Here is an 18361-nt window from a genome sequence, read left to right on the forward strand (position 1 = left end):
GGTACTTATATATTTATAAGACAAGATAAGATTTCTCTCAAAATTCAAAAAGTAAATATTCCTGTCCAGTAATAATCACAACTTGTAAGAAAATCTACAGTGACCAATTAAGTGCGCATAGAGTCCCACATTAATTTAAAAAGCCCGTCTAATTTTAAATGCATTTTTTTATTTTTCATAAAATATGCTATCAAATTCATAATTCCGGTCCAATTTTCAGGTAATTCCGTTGGCAAAATTACGTGGGAAAGCTGGGTTCGACGGTACCTGAGAGGTGTGAGCGTTGTACAGGACAGAACGCGGCGCGCGCCCATTCGCCTGCCGCGGCCTTCAGTTAGTAACCGGCAGCCGTACGCATCGGACGTACCTTTTGCGCCTTCCGTACGGCTACTACGATCTGTCTGAATAACTTTAAAATGAACGACCTACACCAACCGCGTACAGTGCGCCAACCCAGTGACTGATGAAGCACCAGAATATTGTTTCGCGTAGTTTCTAAGCGTAAAACTTTGGATTTATAAAGAATTGTGGTGATTATGAGATGTGATTTAAAGTAACAACTCGTAAGTATTTTTATGAAGTATATACTACTTAAATAATTTTATATATAAGAAAGTTCCAACAATTATAGTGAGTAGTACTTGAGATAAATAGCGTTTTTATAATTGTAGACATAACCTCAAACCAGAGTTACTAATTTAAAATAATAATAATTTAAGGAATATTATTTTTCTCAATTGAAGTTTTCAACTAAAACACACTACTCAGCGAACGCCTTCCTAAAATTATAAAATATAAAGTTACAACCAGAAAAAAAAAAACACTTAACCAAATTCCATTGTATTTTAAATAACAAAGACCGGCTAAAAATATTTCTCTAGAAAGGCGACTTCACGTAAACACTTTTCAATTTGCTCTTTATATATAGTCTTATAATAAGGCTTTCAATGCAAAAATGTTTTTCCCCAATTTTAGGTTCCTGAATAATATTCCTGGCTGGAATAATATTCTTATTGCATATCGTAATAAAAAAAAATTGTAAGTATGGAAATACATTAGGTAGTTCTCAAGATTGGCATGAGCGTGTAGAGGACAGATTTACTCATTATATAGGTATATACAGGGTGTTACTGATATCGTAACGATAACTTTAAGGGATGATTCAGACCATGATTTTGGGTTGCTATCAAGTGAAATTTTCCGTCGCTAAAGTATGGAACCGAAAATATAAAAAAACAATTTTTCATGATATCAACTCAGAATCATGGTTCGAATCATCCGAGTCAGCATTTGTCACGGTGTCACTAACACCCAAACGCAATTGTATGGCTACCTGTACGTACATGTATGGGGTATAAGTGACATCGTAAAGAATACTAAGGGTGGTGATTCAGCTCATTATTCTGAGTTAATATCAAGTGGATTTTTTATCGCAGAAGTATAGAATTAAAAATAACTTAAAAAAACACAAAAATTATAAATTTTGCAATGGAAATTCCACTTGATATTAACTCAGAATCATGGTCTGAATCATGCCTCTCTGTAGCTTTTTTAAATGAGGCTCCAAGGACCAAAATATGTACTTAGCCCGATTTTAGTTTAAGTCCGAACGCTTATTACGTCTACATTGATGAGGTAAAATTAATGAAAGATACGAATGCAAAGATGACATTATTGTTATTACTAAGTTAATTAGAAATAGTTACAAGATATTAGGTAGCGTATCGCTTACGTTGAGTTATGTCATTACACACTCTTCAACTATAACTATAGATGTAGGCGTTCTTCGGTTATACTAAAAACGGGCTATGTACGGTCACGAGTACTAATATGTATAATTGTATACACTTTGAAACCATGTCACATTAACTTTTTTGACAAATTACACCGTAAGTCTCATTAAATGTCAAATATGATAGTGCGACAGGGTTCTAAAGTGGGTACGTGAAATTGCTCATGACTGTACATCTTTTGGTCGTTCGAAAGTGATTTAAAAAAAGCTACATTCTGGCATCCCATCAGTCATCCGGAGGGTTCTGATGTGTAAGTACCCTTGCGTGTGCGTGAAGCGGACTAGTATTTAATATTAACAATGGAACCCTTAAAATTATTAATGCATCAGGTAACTCCTTCTAGTTAAAGTAGTTAATATATAAACAGTCAAAATACAACCGTTATTAGGCAGACGTTTGCCCTTGTCAACAGGCACGGATGTCAAACATACTTCATTGGCAAAGCCACAGGCAATGTATATGACAATAACTTGCAGCCACTTTTGATGCGAAGTCCTGAAAAACTGATTATGATGAAGGGACCCTTATAATGTATACCTATTGGTGAAGAGAATACCATCATTATCCGCCTTATCAATAAAAAATAAACAAGCGATGAACGTGTGTATAAGTCTCTTAGAACGTGTGAAAAAATTTTTGACAGGATTTGGATAAAAGTATTTGAAGTCTGAAGTGTTTGAAGCTTGTAAGCCAGTTGGTAGAACGCTTGCCTTTTTCAAATTCAAATTCAAAAATTTCTTTATTCGGTAGGTAACATAGTTACACTTTGAATCGTCAATTTTTACATAACGAACGTCTCATCCGCCTAAAACTACTGCAGCTTCCCACAACCTGTATAGCCAGGGAAAAGAAGCTGCAAGAAACGTTCTTGAAAAAAAAAATAGTTACTTTCACCTTGAGATCGCAGGTACGAATCCAGCACAAGCCTAAACCAATGATTGCGGATTTTATTTTGGGAATTCATGTTTGGATCATAAATGATTATCACGTGCTTAGCGGTGAAGGAAACATCGCGAAGAAACCCAAATTCCCGAGAAATGCATTTTTCGAAGGTATGTGACCAAACCTGCATTGGGCTGGTTTTCCCTTCGCGGGTTGGAAGGTTGGGTATGTGGATCCTGTGAAAAAGACGGGATAATGCTAGGGAGATGATGAATAGAATAGAATAGAATAATTTATTTGCCAGAAAACAGATGAATTATTTGATAGGACAGTTTCGATTCAATTTTGCTTGGCTGTCATATACTTATACACAAGTTCACAGCTTGTTTATTTTTTATTGGAAAGGTGGTTATTTACGACGTGTCCGGGATAATAGGCAGCTGGAAGCAATCTTTGTCCGACAGAGAAGTGTTTTTGAATAGAGAAAAACAAGAATAACTAGGACAAATTGAAAAAGTACCTATTTGGAAAACCAACATAAACATAAACAGCCTATTTACGTCCAACTGCTAGGCACAAGCCTTCCCTTTCTTCCTTTCTTTATGGAGCATACTCCACCACGCTGCTCCACTGCGGGTTGGTGGAGGTGTCTTTACGGCTAATAGCCGGGACCGACGACATAACGTGTCCTCCGAAACACGGAATCATCTTACTTTTACTTTGTTTAATTTAATGACCTAGTATAAATTTAGAATGTTCAACAACAACCGACATCAAATAGTAAAATGCATACCTACGTAAAAAGGTCACGTTTTCGATTCTATTCCACTTAATAGTTAATCAGAATTACATTGTAGATTAAAGAGTCTGTATACTTTTTACGTGTCATAAAAGAACACTACCTCTTTTACAGTTTCCACTGTACTATACGTAAAGTCACAACCGCAATGCATAAGGGGGTGGGTAGAGCCACGAGTGATCAGAAGACACTTGGAGACACTTTCGCTTCACAGTCCTAAGATTCTTTCCTTCCTGTCCTTTTAGAAAACTAGTTATAGGTATAAAAGTACTTTTTGTCACACCTCAAATGAAATCGAATATACTTTATGGCACAGAACTAAATTTGCGGCCCAGTGCGGATTGGTGGTTATTAACGACTGCTAATGCAGCCGGGACCAACGGCTTAACGTGCCTTCCGAAGCACGGAGGAGCTCGAGATAAAAACTTTTTTTTTGTGGTCACCCATCCTATGACCGGCCTCTGCGAAAGTTGCTTAACTTCAACAATCGCAGACCGAGCGCGTTTACCGCTGCGCCACTGAGCTCCTCATAACACATATAATACTGTACAATTTGGGCGGCCTTATTGTCTATTTGATTTCACTGCCAAAAATGAAATACGCATAAGTTAGCATCACGCCTTTATCCTCAAAGGGGTAGGCAGAGGTGTATAGTAGGTCCAAAGAGCTCATTAACCAAAAAATAAAGGGAAAATGTATTTCAATCTGTCTTGTTGAAACACAACATGACAAATAGAGCAATAAAAAGATGATACCTATGTCGTGGCCAGATCATTAGAATTGGTTATTTCATGATGTGTTCGACCATTTCATGAAATGATATCATGAAACCATAACCATATCGTTGAAACGTTAACGTTTGGCCATATCGTTAATGTAGGTGATGTACATGTTATGTGGTGTAATAGAAATGCGAATAGTAGATTTTCTTGGGTTCAAAATTATGTACCTATTCGATATGTAAAATTGTACAATTAATGATTCATCGATTATAATATATTATAAATCAAGTTTTAAATATAATCGACACCAGCGGCACTACCGATGGATAATGTTACTACTAATTTTACGATGATTGCCAACGTTTGGTCATATCATGAAGTAATCATGCATTTAGTTGCTCATATCGTTAAACGTTTTGTGTTCATTGATCTGGCCAAACTACATCATGATGAATATGACCATTTTATGAAATGATCGAGCACATCATGAAATGATCATTTCTAAGATCTGGCCACGACTCCTACACCATTTAAAAAAAGAAAAAGCTTCAGAAACATAAACTCACAATGTTCGAGCTTTTCAGAAAGCTCGGTGAAATATGGCTACTTCATGTTGCTAGTTCATCGGGCGATAGATTTACCTCGTACTAGCCTAATTGGTAATACAGTCGGGCGCTTATGGTATGTAGTTAGAATACAGGGTTCATAGCAAAACATAACAGCATCACGCCTGTATCCCCTAAGGGGTAGGCAGTTAAGTTCTGTGTAATAGGGAGCGAGCCTCTTGCCATTTACTGGGCAAAACCCTGGAAACCACGTGATATAAATAATAATCAATAATTCAAACTTACAAATCTACAAAGTCAGACTTAGTGGTTTCGAGCCCGAGCTAGAATTCGAACTAATGCCGTTACGATGTACAGTCATGAGCAATATAATGTACCCACTTTAGGACTCTGTCGCACTAACATATTTGACATTTAGTGAGACAGTTCAATTTGTCAAAAAAGTTAATGTGACATGGTACCAAAGTGTATACATATTAATGCTCGTGACCGTAAGCCACCCGTTCTCTGAACTGCGCTTATACAAAGTTCGTGTTAAACAAAAACTGGTCTACGTTCTACTATGGATTACCAATGACGAATGGAGACATGAGGGGTTAAAATGACCACATCTAAGCAATTCATCTAAGAAAGCAATATTGCAATTTGACATTTGCGCATATAAAAGTAAGTGCGCAATGCAAACAACTTTCAAACAGCAATATAGCTTTCTTAGATGTATTGCTTCGATGTGACCATTTTAACCCCCCTGATCTACGCTATGAGGTTTTTACTTTTACTTGCTTGCTTTACAACGAAAGACTATCAAATAATTCGATTGAACTTTCCATGTTTACTTACACGTTTATCTCATGTTTATTTTTTATTGTTAGGCTGTTATTATATTTTATTAATAAGATAATGACCGACATAGCTCGGAGAATTGCAAAGCTGAAGTGGCAGTTGGCAGGACACATAGCGAGGAGAACCGATGGCCGGTGGGGCGGAAAGGTTCTAGAATGGCGACCACGTGTCGGACGACGCTCAGTGGGTAGGCCCGCTACAAGGTGGACCGACGATCTGGTGAAGGTCGCGGGAAGCCGCTGGATGCGGGCAGCGCAGGACCGATCGTCGTGGAGACCCTTGGGGGAGGCCTATGCCCAGCAGTGGGCGTCGTACGGCTGATGATGATGATGAATAAGATAATCATTTCCCCCTCGCATTATTCCGTTTCTCACAGGGTGCGCTTACCTAACCTGACAATTTGACGGGTCCGGTTTTTACAGAAGCAACTGCCTGTCTGACCTTCCAACCCGCGAAGGGAAAACCAGCCAAATACAGATTAGGTTACATTCCTCCGAAAATGCATTTCTCAGGAATGTGGGTTTCCTCACGTTGATTACCTTCACCGATGAGCACGTGATAATCATTTATGATCCAAACATGAATTCGAAAACAAATTCGGCTATCATCGGCATGTGCTGGATTCGAACATGCGACCTCAAAGTGAGAGGCAAGCGTTCTTGCAACTGGGCTATCACGGCTCTTTAATACCTTCCACGCTTTATTAATATGATAATATTCATAGATATATTTTATATATAGTTTATGAGGGGGTGGTTCGGGAAGTGTACGCAGTTTACACTCTGATATCTACGCCATTACTTCTGCTGCATGCATCTGACGCCGACAAGTATTTCGCCCTTTCGTTATGGATAACCGAACAACCCAAACTGTCTGCATTGTACTAGATAACTAGAGACAACGTCCCCCACCGAGAATCAAACCTGAGATATCCAAATCGTGAGCCGAATGCCCTAACAACTAAACACAATTCGCCGTCAATATTAAAAATAATTATTTATATCGGTCAAATGTGCTTAATTTGATTATCTTGTGATGGATGTATCTCTGACTACAATTGGGATATTGTCGTGAACTTATGTTATGTTTTATGATTTATTCAGGCAAAGAACATATTGACATTGGCCGACGTCATACAACTTTAGACACAATTTACTTTTGCAATTAGAAGAATGTTGTTTTATAATTAACCTACTTCTCTTTTAACAGAGCTCGACTTCCATTGTCTGCTAATTAATTAGCAATCAGAGCAGGAGAGAATCTAGTTTAGTTCGGGGTACACTTCGTCTTATCCAAACGTTCTTGTGTGAGTTAAGAAGTTTTCGAAGTAGATGAACTGTTTGATTCGGTCTAAGAAAGGCCAACAGAGCGTTGCTCTCCGTTGTGCTATCGTAACGGCTGGCGTTGCAACGCAATGTGTGCTATATCGTTGTGATTCAAATTCAAAACTATCTTTATTCAATAGGTAACATAGTTACACTTTGAAGCGTGGAGTTACGGTCTTTTGGAAGGCATGCGTGGGGCCGAAGCCAATTTCTTGGAATTCAAATTCAATAGGTTACATAGTTACACTTGGAAGCGTCAATTTTTACATAACAAACGTCTCATCCGCATATAACTACTGCAGCTTCTCACAACCTGTATAGTCGGGGAAAAGAAGCTGCAAGATAAACCTCGGCACAGGGCCCTAGACGTTCTTTTTAAAAAATAAACATAGAATATTGTTATACAATTGAGTAATTTAGCTGCCTAATATCAGTTCTCAGACAGTTAATCCCACGCATCCATATCTTGTAAATAATCACTAACCTTATAATAACCTTTTTTGCAAAGTTTCTCTTTAACTACTGTCTTAAACCAGTTGAAAGGCAAATTCTGAGTGTCAGTGGGAATCTTATTGTAAAAACGTATACATTGCCCCTTCAAAGATTTAGTGATCTTATGTAATCGACTGGCTTGTAAAGCAAGTTTATTTTTATTCCGGGTAATAACAATGTGATTTATATGTGGAACGACGGAACGTCACAGCAACGCGTCGTGTGGACTTACTCTTACGTTATCGTAACGATTCAACGGTTCAGAAATCTCAAAGGAATAAACAGACAAAAAAAACTTGTAAATATAGATAAAGGAAAACTTTAGACATATTTATTGAGATTATTTACTTTCTTTTCTGTCGATTAGAAACGAATCAGTGAACTATAAATCGGATATCGTTGCTTTAGCACCACCCGAAGGTCACAGGTTTCGTAGATAAACCAAAGGACGACGAAAGTAGCTACCCTCCAGCTAGTGAAGAACAACACTCTTTAGACTTCAAAAGAAACACAACATAACTTGAAATTCTCGAGCATTCAACGCTATACCGGCACCGTACCAGTTGCTATAGCAACATAATGGAGTAAGCTACAAAAACCCCTTTCGTTGATGAGAAGACTTCTGTCCACTAGCGTTACTTGTCACTGGTACTTTTGTACCTACAAACTAGGGGCGCTACGTAAAATCCGAACGCTTTTCATTCGGTGAATCTTTTCGCACTAAAACCTTTTGCTTGGTCTCTCCACATTTCTGCAAGTTCTTTTGCAACGGGTACTGATAAAATCTGATAATACCCTGCTGCTTCAATCTCTGCTACTTAAGTTCATTTGGAAGGCAATAATTAATAGGTAAATCAGTTATGCCAGTTTGCATAGCTGACGCGTAGTAGAATGTCTCGTTTAAACGAAATCATTTGAAAAATATCATTTTTTAAGTTTGAGATAGAATTGAAACTGTTCATAGTTGTACAACAGTCTACAATAACGAAACATGAAGGTGATGAACACAATTTCGTGTAATTATGGTAATTTTTTAGTACAATAAAATTCGGGTCAATTTCGGGTAATACCCATATAAAATAGAATTAGTGTTAGTAACAAATATACTTAGATAGATAGATAGATAAAATACTTTATTGAGCACAATGGACACAAAATACAGAGAAAGTTTCTTTGTTTCTTTCAGAGGGTGTTTCTTTTGTAGTTCTTAGGTGTATGTTAGGGTAAATAAAATATCAATAAAGTATTGCACACAATAAAATATTTAATTAATTACAATATAGTCGGTTCATCTTTCTTTTTTTCTATGATATTACGAGTCTTTATTGATATTATGATACCCATTCAAAATTCAAAAATGCAAATATATTATTTTTCAAAATTGGCTTACAAAGTTAGCGCTTTTTGAGCGTCAAAAATTAAATTACATATTATGTAACTAGCTGTAAAACTACTACCACATACCACATCGGAATCTGTAACGCTGAGGGAAAGACGTGGTCAGAAAACCTCCCAGCACAGGGCCCTAGTCCTTGTTTCATGTTTTCCTTTCGTTTTTTTAATCCAGTTTGTATTACATAATTTATAAACTTAAATACAATGGTATTCCAATTTCAAATTGTGGAAGAGAAGTGAAAAATAAAGAGTTTATGTGACTTCATAAAAACTCATTTCAACCCAAAAGCAAAACACGTTTCTTTCTACACACCTGTGTCCTCATTCTTGTGCTAGTTGCATCCACTATTCGTAACTTTAACAACGTCCCCACTTCTAACGTCTAGTGTTTCACTGACTTGCCTTCTGTATCTGGTCGTATCATCTGATGACAAACAACATGAATCTCACATACAGTCATGAGCAATATAATGTACCCACTTTAGGACTCTGTCGCACTAACATACTTTACATTTAGTGAGACTTACAGTTCAATTTGTCAAAAAAGTTAATGTGACATGGTACCAAAGTGTATACATATGCTCGTGACCGTACACCTCAATTTTCACCTAACAAACCTGAAATTTAATTTCCTCGAATAGTACTAACTTCTTCTTCTTATCGTGAGGGTTGTGAGGTGGAATACCAATCTCATCAACTCTGGTGTCAGGGTTATTATTAAACCGCCAAAGGCCCCTGACATGGCTCATGTAACGACTACATAATTACATCAGTAAGTAGTAACTGGGACCAACGGCTTAACATGCCTTCCGAAGCACGGATCATCTTAGTTTCGGACAATCAGGTAATCAGCTTGTAATGTCCTAACCAAACTAGGGATCACAAAGTGATTTTTGTGATATGTCCCCACCGGGATTCGCACCCGGGGCCGGAGGTAAAAATAAGCAACTCAAGAGCCACAGAATATAAAAAAGACCACAACACACTTCATTACAAAAACAAAACCATTTACAATTTAAAAAAGGAAAAGAATAAGTACCTTGGAGTACATTCAAGACACAAAAAAAAAATAAAAAATAGAAAATATAATTTATTTATGAGTTCACTGACGTTCATTATAATAAGGAAGAAGATATTCAACAAACTAGGATAATTTATTTTGTTCATTTTAATTCCTTTGACATAAGTAAATAAACGATAAATAAAGTAGTCAAAGCGACTTTCAAAACCAGTATCGCCCCATTTGGTTTACTTTTCGGCGTGTGTATTACGTATACATGAGTAAATAGTTTGATTTGAATTTTAAAGCATTATTTAATCGACTGTATAGTCAACGGTTTCCGCTTTTCTACTATTTGAATGTTTATTTCTGATTTCTGGTTTCATTTTTATCGTAGATTGCACACGACATGTGAATATTTTAAGATGTTTGTTAATAGTTCCTTCCATAAGGAAAACGCGCATTTCTATTGAATGAGAATTTCTAACCGACCTGGAAATTCTTGACGAGATATTAAATACTCGTAAATTCCGTTTTGTTAGTCTGTATCCTACTTATGATGAGGTATTTCTTCAATTAAACGGGCTCTAAATCACTGAAATCGAATGTATTCGCCTTATTACAAAAAAAAACTTTAGGTTTAAACATGGACTTACTAGTCCGGTACTAACATTAATACTAGAATTAAGACTCATGAGTTTAAATTCATGTTTGGATCATAATATTATTGACATTACATGGTTTCCAGAACTTGTAGCCGGTTAATGGCATACTCGCCCCTAATACATGGGACTTAAACACAGCTGACGAGCAGTGAGTGTAAAATACACCTCTGCCTACCCCTTCGGGGATACAGGCGTGATGTTATGTTATGTTATATTTCAAATATCGCTGTTCAAGAACTCGAACGCGCTGTGGTTTGTTAGAAGGTGTTTTCAACACAGAATAAAATGCTCTACACTAGAATTCCTTGACAATGAAAAGCCGATTCGTACCTTCCTTAGAGCAAATTTCAAAGATCATTTTCAGTCCCATTCTGAGGAAGTATCTTATCAACGAATTGCTGAAACAAAATGCTCACGGTAATAAGTAATGGTCTTCTTTGTTGTTTTTCTTTTAAGAGAAGAGTAATGGTAGGTATAATAAGCGGCATGGATCATTTCAAAGGTCTATTGTCATGTCTGATAATATTCTATGATGATTCGAAACAGCACATTGTAAATCGAGATATATATTTTTTGGAATAACGAAATTATACTTTTATTTTATTTATTCATTCATGTAAAAAGGCTTTGCCAGGCATGCGTAAAAACAAGCGAATTCGTCGCTCAGCTAAAAGTGCGGGCAACACTATTTTTTCCCTTTATATCACGTATGGAAAATGGATTTGCAACGCCGAATTTGAAATGGTTCCAAATCCCGCACAAATTAGTGGTGGAATTTAATGGTGACAGTCAGTGTTTTCAGTGCAACGGCATATAAATGCCAGTGTTTTCGTTGGGCTTCAAAATATTTTATGGTAAATCAATGTAGTATTATCAAACACGAATATATCTCTGTTTTTCTGTTTCCTTTTCACGCTACGTACTAGATCGATTATGCTCATATTAAAAACTAGAGACATGATAATCAAAACACGCGTAATATTGCAATTTTTTAATAATACAAATCGTTAGAAACGTGTAAAAATATCAGCACTGTTTGAAACGAACCAAGAGTACTTACTCAAACAATAATAAGAAAAAATGCCTTCCTATCGGGATAGCTCGTTGACACCACTTGATGCTTTGCGAAAAAAGCTATCAATTTATCATGATCGTTATATCGAACTCCGAATATTCTCTTCAGAATATTTCGTATTTTCTCCGACACAGCTATTTTATTTCAGTATCTTTATTTTTTGTCTTGTTTGATTAAACTTATACGTGCTCAACGTCTATCAGAGGCATTTCTCTAAAAGCCATACTTGAACATCAAAGTTATCATTACTTGACTCGATCCCCGCCGTGCCTGTCAACCGCAGAAGCTGATTTCCGTCAATTAATGAATAATTAATAAGTTTCCTACGTAATAACGAACAACCCTACAAGCAGTTAAATTTGAGCACTAGACACGACGCGACGTACACAACAGATGGTAGAAATAATTATAAAAGTCCCCAACTTTGTGTACTTTCATCGCAGTTTGTTAGAGACTTGTGAAATGTTACTATCAGCTTTTGGTGGTCAAACCACATTACTCGCGCAGATTTTGTTGTTTATTCTAAACAATCTCAACGACAGTGGAATTATTTTAACTCGTAAAAGCTAACTGCCTTGTGAGCCTGTCATTGTCCCAAGCTCACCTGCTTGCATAAAGTATACGGCAATTACACTGAAACGTGTCATGCACGAGTGCTCGGACTGACGTGATTATCTATTTAAATACACCCGGGAATTTAGCAAGAGCCACGCAGACGTGCCCACGCGACATCAGCATACAAATACATTGTGTTACTGACGGGTAACGTCCCTGGTTCTATCCCAAATTATCAAAATATCCCCAATGCTCGCCATTGCCAAAACCAATCAGATAAAAAGTACGCGTCGTATCGCATGCATTATTAACTTATATCTGCTGTAAAAACAAACTGAGGTTCTTCCATAAATTGTCTCGATTTATTGGCAACCAACTTAGTAGTCTTCTGACCGGGGATGGAAGCTCCGAATTTATTTGCGAGATCTGACAATTTATTTCCGTGACTTCAGCCATTTTATATGGCCATCAGCCACCACGCTTAATCCGATTACGACAGATGGAAATTTCCCAGATTACCATTTAACGCGGAAATCTCTGCAAGAACCTATTACCGCTCAGATGCCTTAAAATAATTTCTTACTTTTTCGTCGCGAGCACTTCGTTACGTTGTCTTTCATGTTTTAATTTCTTTTTCGACTTTGTTTTTTGTTCAACCTGTTCACATCCGTGTCCCCAGTGTATAATGCTTCAATTACAGCGAGAATAAAGAAGTGCAATGGAGAAAAAACAAAATAGAAGACAACGATGAAAATAACGATTACGAAGTACGGTTGCGAAACATCGGGACGTTGGAGCGTCTCCTAATTTATTAGAAGAAGGAAAAGAAAAGCTTTTGTATAAATATATTTTTGTACTTATGGCCTTAATTTAAGTCAAATTTACGAAGTCACTCTTTTTAAAACATAAAAAACCTTAATTTGTCTGTTGGAATGAAAGTAAAAGTACATAGAATACGTATGTTGCTTATCATGATCATATAGAAGTCTATAATAAGAGCCCTATCTCACTTTTTCTCGTATCACATTTCGTTGGATGCATGATGGTGGTGCCGCCACCACGGTCTTATTGAGTTAGACCTGTTAGGGTGCCCCTAAAAGTAAATATTATAAAAAAATACTATAGAAGAACAGTCATTTCATTATTCAATTAAGCTGGTAACTGTGTTTGTAGTAGAACCACAGGTAACCAACGGTTGGAAACGCAATATATATTATTTATCAAAATTACTTGAAGGAAACGTTTCGTTCCATCGTAAATATACTTTTTATTTACTCGTTCTTATTAAAAGAAAACGGTTCGTAACTTTTGTCCAGGGTCGACTTAAAACGGACACATGTTTTATGGTTTTGCTTATCTCACTTTTCATCATCGATAGTATATTGTTTATTTAATTAATAGGAATTGATTAAATAGTTTCCTATTACAGACCGTCATTCCATTAGCAGAATTTAAATTGAAATCTTACCGTAACGTTGAATAAAGATTTAAGGTACTTATCTTTGTTCAGAAAATAACAGTGATAAACTAAGCTGTTATTCTGAATGTCGGAATCCACTAACACTGCCGCTGCATCAACGGGTTAGGAAGCAGCTAGTGTTTACGACTATAGGTCCATATTTTTCTAAAAGTGAATACTCCATCATCAGCTTCCATCAGCTTTTCGGACTAGATTTACCTACCTGACTCGCATTAACCTAGTGACATACTTACTGTATCTTTGAATTACACAGCAAAATACATGGTAAGTCTTTATTTCATGTCCTATCAATACATTATATATTCATATTTTCATTGAAGTAATTTCCTTTTTTTATTGAGGCTACGTTCTTATAAAAATAGCACTGTACAGACTCGCTTTCGTTAAACCATTTCTTGGATAACAAACATATGCATCTTTTAACATCGTTTTTGGGTATAACTGACCCTTGTTATTACACCGAGTTGCAAAACATCTTCCACCCATTATTATTATTATTATCAAAATAAAAAAAGCAATAGGTAGCCACATAACTATATACCATATCTGATCCAAATATCAAGCAACAATTTTATTTTTGCCTTTATAATTACGTTATATTTTGAAATAATTATGTACCCAATCAATGATAAAATAGGTAATTATCACGTGCAATCTTCACCTTCAGGGGGTTGTTGGGGCTGCCCTGGCGCTGCAGTGCCTCGGGGATGTTCGCCTCTTGAAGCCATCAGGCTTCCAGGCCACTACGCAAGCGTGTAGCTTCTCTCTGGGAGCGAGTGCGGGGCAGCAGCAACAGTCTCCTGAAGGTGGTCTCACAAAGGATGGATAGTCCCATCCTCACTCACTGGATGTACATGCATGTGACATCCAATGAAAATTATAAATTTTACTAACTTATACAATATTCTGTTACTAACAAAATATGGATAAATATCCGAAATATAATTATATTTCATTTCATTTTACAAGGTCATTTATATTTATTTTGGGGAACGTAACCTAGAAAGTTCTAGGTACGTTCCCTCATTTTATTTTTAATAATGATCTTCTCTCGTGTAGTTTGTGAGATTCATGACCGGTTGATTATTAAGTGGCGTCAGGGTTGAGCCGGCAATGGCTCCTGACGTCACATGTAAAGACTACAGACTTATTTAAGTACTTATAAAGTGACCGAAACCGACTGCTAAACGTGCCTCCCGAAACACGGAATCACCTTATTTTCAGGACAAAGAAAGAAAGAAAGAAAAAATTATATTATTTTCGGGCACTATAATATACTGTAATGTTACATTAAATGTAATATGCCTGTATGTGTGTCTGTGGTGTCACACAGGACAGAAACCACACGGGAAATAATATAAAAAAGAACACTAAGATTAAAAATAATTAAAAAAAGAAATACAAACCCAAAATAATAATAACAGTATTCAAAATGCAACGCAACAACCAACAACCAGGTGAATGTCCTGACCAAACCAAGGACAGTATCACAAAGTGATTTAGTAAACGTGTCCCAATCGAGAATGGAGCCCAAGACCTCCGGATAGCGAACCCAAAGCTTAACCAATTTGTAATTTAGAATTTAAAAAAAAAGTCAGCAAAGTTATCTCTAATTACTTATAGCTCTGTCCACTCTATTAGTTATTACAGGCATGAGTGTTTATGAAGGAGAAAGCTCGGTGAGTGAAACATGAATTTTGCGACGGAAAATTCATCTTGATATTAACTATTGGTCTGAATCTTCCCCCTCAGTATTCGTTACGATGTTAATAACACCTGTATACATAAGGTTGCCTGGAAAAGATGCTACTTAGCAATAAGGCCGTTTATTGTATTCTTTCTATTTCTCTTTGGTTTTGTATTTTGTATTTCCTGTGTGTGCAATAAAGTATTTAAACTCATGCCCGTAATCACTAATGGGATGGGCAGAGCCACAAGTAATTAAATACAATACACACACTGTTGATACGAAGTCCTAAAATGGACATGACAAGGGATCAGCCTATCGCCTATAAACTGTCCGTCATGTTAGAAAGGACACAATCCCTCTGTCGGATTGTAAAACGTGGCTGGGAATTTTCTATACAGAGCGTTTGTGACATCGTAACGAACACTGAGGGGGATGATTCAGACCATGATTCTGAGTTGATATCAAGTGGAATTATTTTTTGCAAAGTTCGTGATATTATTGCTTTTTTTTTAAATTTTAATTTCAATGCTATATATTGGCGATGGAAAATTCCACTTGATATTAACTCAGAATAATGAGCTGAATCATCCCCCTCAGTATTAGTTACGATGTCATTTACGCCCCGTACAAGCTCATACAAGTAGCCATTCAAGAACATATGGGTGTTAGTGACATCGTGACGAAAACCCAGGGGGATGACTCAGCTCATTATTCTGAGTTAATATCAAATGGATTTTCCTATCAGAAAATTCATGAAAATTTTAGTGTTTTTTTTCAAAATTTTCAAAATTTCACTTGATATCAACTCAGAATCATAGTCTGAATGATCCCTTAAAGTTTTCGTTGCAATGTCACTAACACCCCGTATATATTATTCGCTCTCAGTCCAAAATATTCCGGGCAAGTACAAAAGTCACGTCAAAAAAAGTCCAGCGTATAAAAGCGAACATAGCTGCTAACAATGCCTGATATTCATTACAAACAGTAACAATAAGTCATTGCCAGTCTAGAAATTGGTGAAATCATTCCCATTGAAGGTTGTGGTTGCACTAACATTCATCTCCGGTAATGATGGTCATTGTTCATTCCGACCGTATCACGTTACCTTTCCGCAACAGTAAGGGAAGTCTAGCGAAATGGAATTGCTGACTGTACTGAGCAGAATGACCTCTTTTGATGGAAAACGTGTATCTAAAGACTGTATTAGTATTGAACGTTTTCAATTCCTGCTTTCAATTTTTAATAAAATACTTATGATTAGCTTTCCGCTCGCGACGTTGTCCGCGTGGACTTATTTATGTCCATCCCCTTTTCATCCCCTTAAGGGATTAGTTTCGGGATAAAAACTGTCCTATGTTCAACCGTCCTTAAGTCTCAAATTATCTCCATACCGAACATCTAAATCCGTTAAACCGTTTAAGCGTAAAAAGGTAACCGACAGGCAGAGTTACTTCCGCGTTTTAATGTTAACATACAAAAAATAACATAATCAACCCATATATGTCCCACAGGCCTCCCCTCAATCAACCGGAGGGCGTATGGAGCATACTCCACCACGCTACTCCACTGCGGATTGGTGGAGGTGTTTTTACGGCTAATAGCCGGAATCAACTGCATAACGTGCCCTCCTAAGCGCGGAATCATCTTACTTTTTCGGACGATCAGGTGATTCAAGTCTGCAACGTCGTTCACAACAAAAAACGGTCTCACAAAGTGGTTTCGACAATGCCTCCATCGGGAATCAAACCCGAACCTCCAAATCGAGAGCCTAACGCTTTAACCACTACACCATGAAGGCTGTTGTTATGGAGGGTATTTTAATGTTATTACGAATAAATATATAAGTAGTCGCAGTCAGGGATCGGCTTTACGCCCTTATTTTTTTCTCCGGATTATAGATGATTTGACGTAACATTAAGCTCATGACTATATACTCAATTGGGCTAGGCAGAGGAACATCCATTGCAGGATGAACTAATTTAGTAGGTGCCCACGTTTCATCGAACTTTCTGTTAGATCAACGTCACAATTAAATGATAAACAACACGTTCTTATGCGTTTTATAGTTTGCTACCGTATATATGTATGTATTTCTACATATATCTCACACATTACTAATTTACCACGCCTTTGTTGGTGTAGCATTCTCCATTCCTGTCTATCAAAAGCCAATTCTTTCACTTCCTTAGAAGAAACGACATTCGCCGAATTCCGTCTATGTATCTTACAATATTTTCTTATATTGCATTTATTTAATCGTTACATGAGCCATGTCAGGGACCTTTGGCGGCTCAGTAATAAACCTGACATCAATCCTGTTGTGAGGTGAAATACTAACCTCATCAACCCGCACGATAAGAAGATAATGCATTGATATATAAATCGTTTCTATAGCAACCTCATTGTTATAATGACAAAATGCGAGAAATTATTTCCTCTACAAAATAAAAACTACATAAAACAAGAGCCGCACTTTAAAAAAACAAGATTGTTGGCCACAGAATATTTTTCACACTGTCTACGCGAAACCATGACACGGTTTTAATGAGATAAAAGTTATTCTCTTAGCAAAACGCAGGGGTTCCGTCTACTGAGGCCTGTGGTAACGCTATTCAAAATGCGACGCAGATGCTCCAGCATTTTTCCCGCCTTGGCTACAAGCCAGCCTTTATATCCACTCATGGCCTCTATAAAGCACCTTCGCTTAGCGTAAATAACCAAACAACCTCCTGTCAAACAAAATCCCTTTGAGAACTCGTGCGTTAAAAATTACGGTAATGAAAGAGGTGTCTATATAGTCTCTACGCAAATGTTTTTTAGGGATTCCGATTGTGACGGGTCTGTTTAACACTACCTTTTGTTAATTTGATAATTAAAATATACTAAGACCAAGAAATATACTTATACAAACTGACTTCTATAAAATAGAGTGGGCAGTGGTACAAGTAATCAAAGACAACTTGCAGCCACTATTAATACTAAGTCTAAGATGGACATAGCAAAAAAAAAATATTTTAGACAGAAAAATCATCATCATCTCTTCCCATTTTACTTATAATTATTAATTCAAAGTAATTCG

The 18361-nt window shown here is 36.8% G+C and overlaps 1 protein-coding gene across 1 annotated transcript in view; it reads left to right on the forward strand.

Moving 5' to 3' along the window:
- Nucleotides 1-359: 359 nt before the first annotated feature.
- Nucleotides 360-18361, forward strand: part of LOC126369014 (chaoptin-like) — a 36060-nt gene continuing 18058 nt past the window's right edge. The window contains exon 1 of the mRNA XM_050013303.1: nucleotides 360-563. The gene's annotated coding sequence lies outside the window, so the exon portion shown is untranslated. The remainder of the gene's footprint in view (nucleotides 564-18361) is intronic.

The sequence above is a fragment of the Pectinophora gossypiella genome, chromosome 8 (assembly GCF_024362695.1).
Source record: "Pectinophora gossypiella chromosome 8, ilPecGoss1.1, whole genome shotgun sequence".
In the NCBI taxonomy this organism is placed as follows: Eukaryota; Metazoa; Arthropoda; class Insecta; order Lepidoptera; family Gelechiidae; genus Pectinophora; species Pectinophora gossypiella.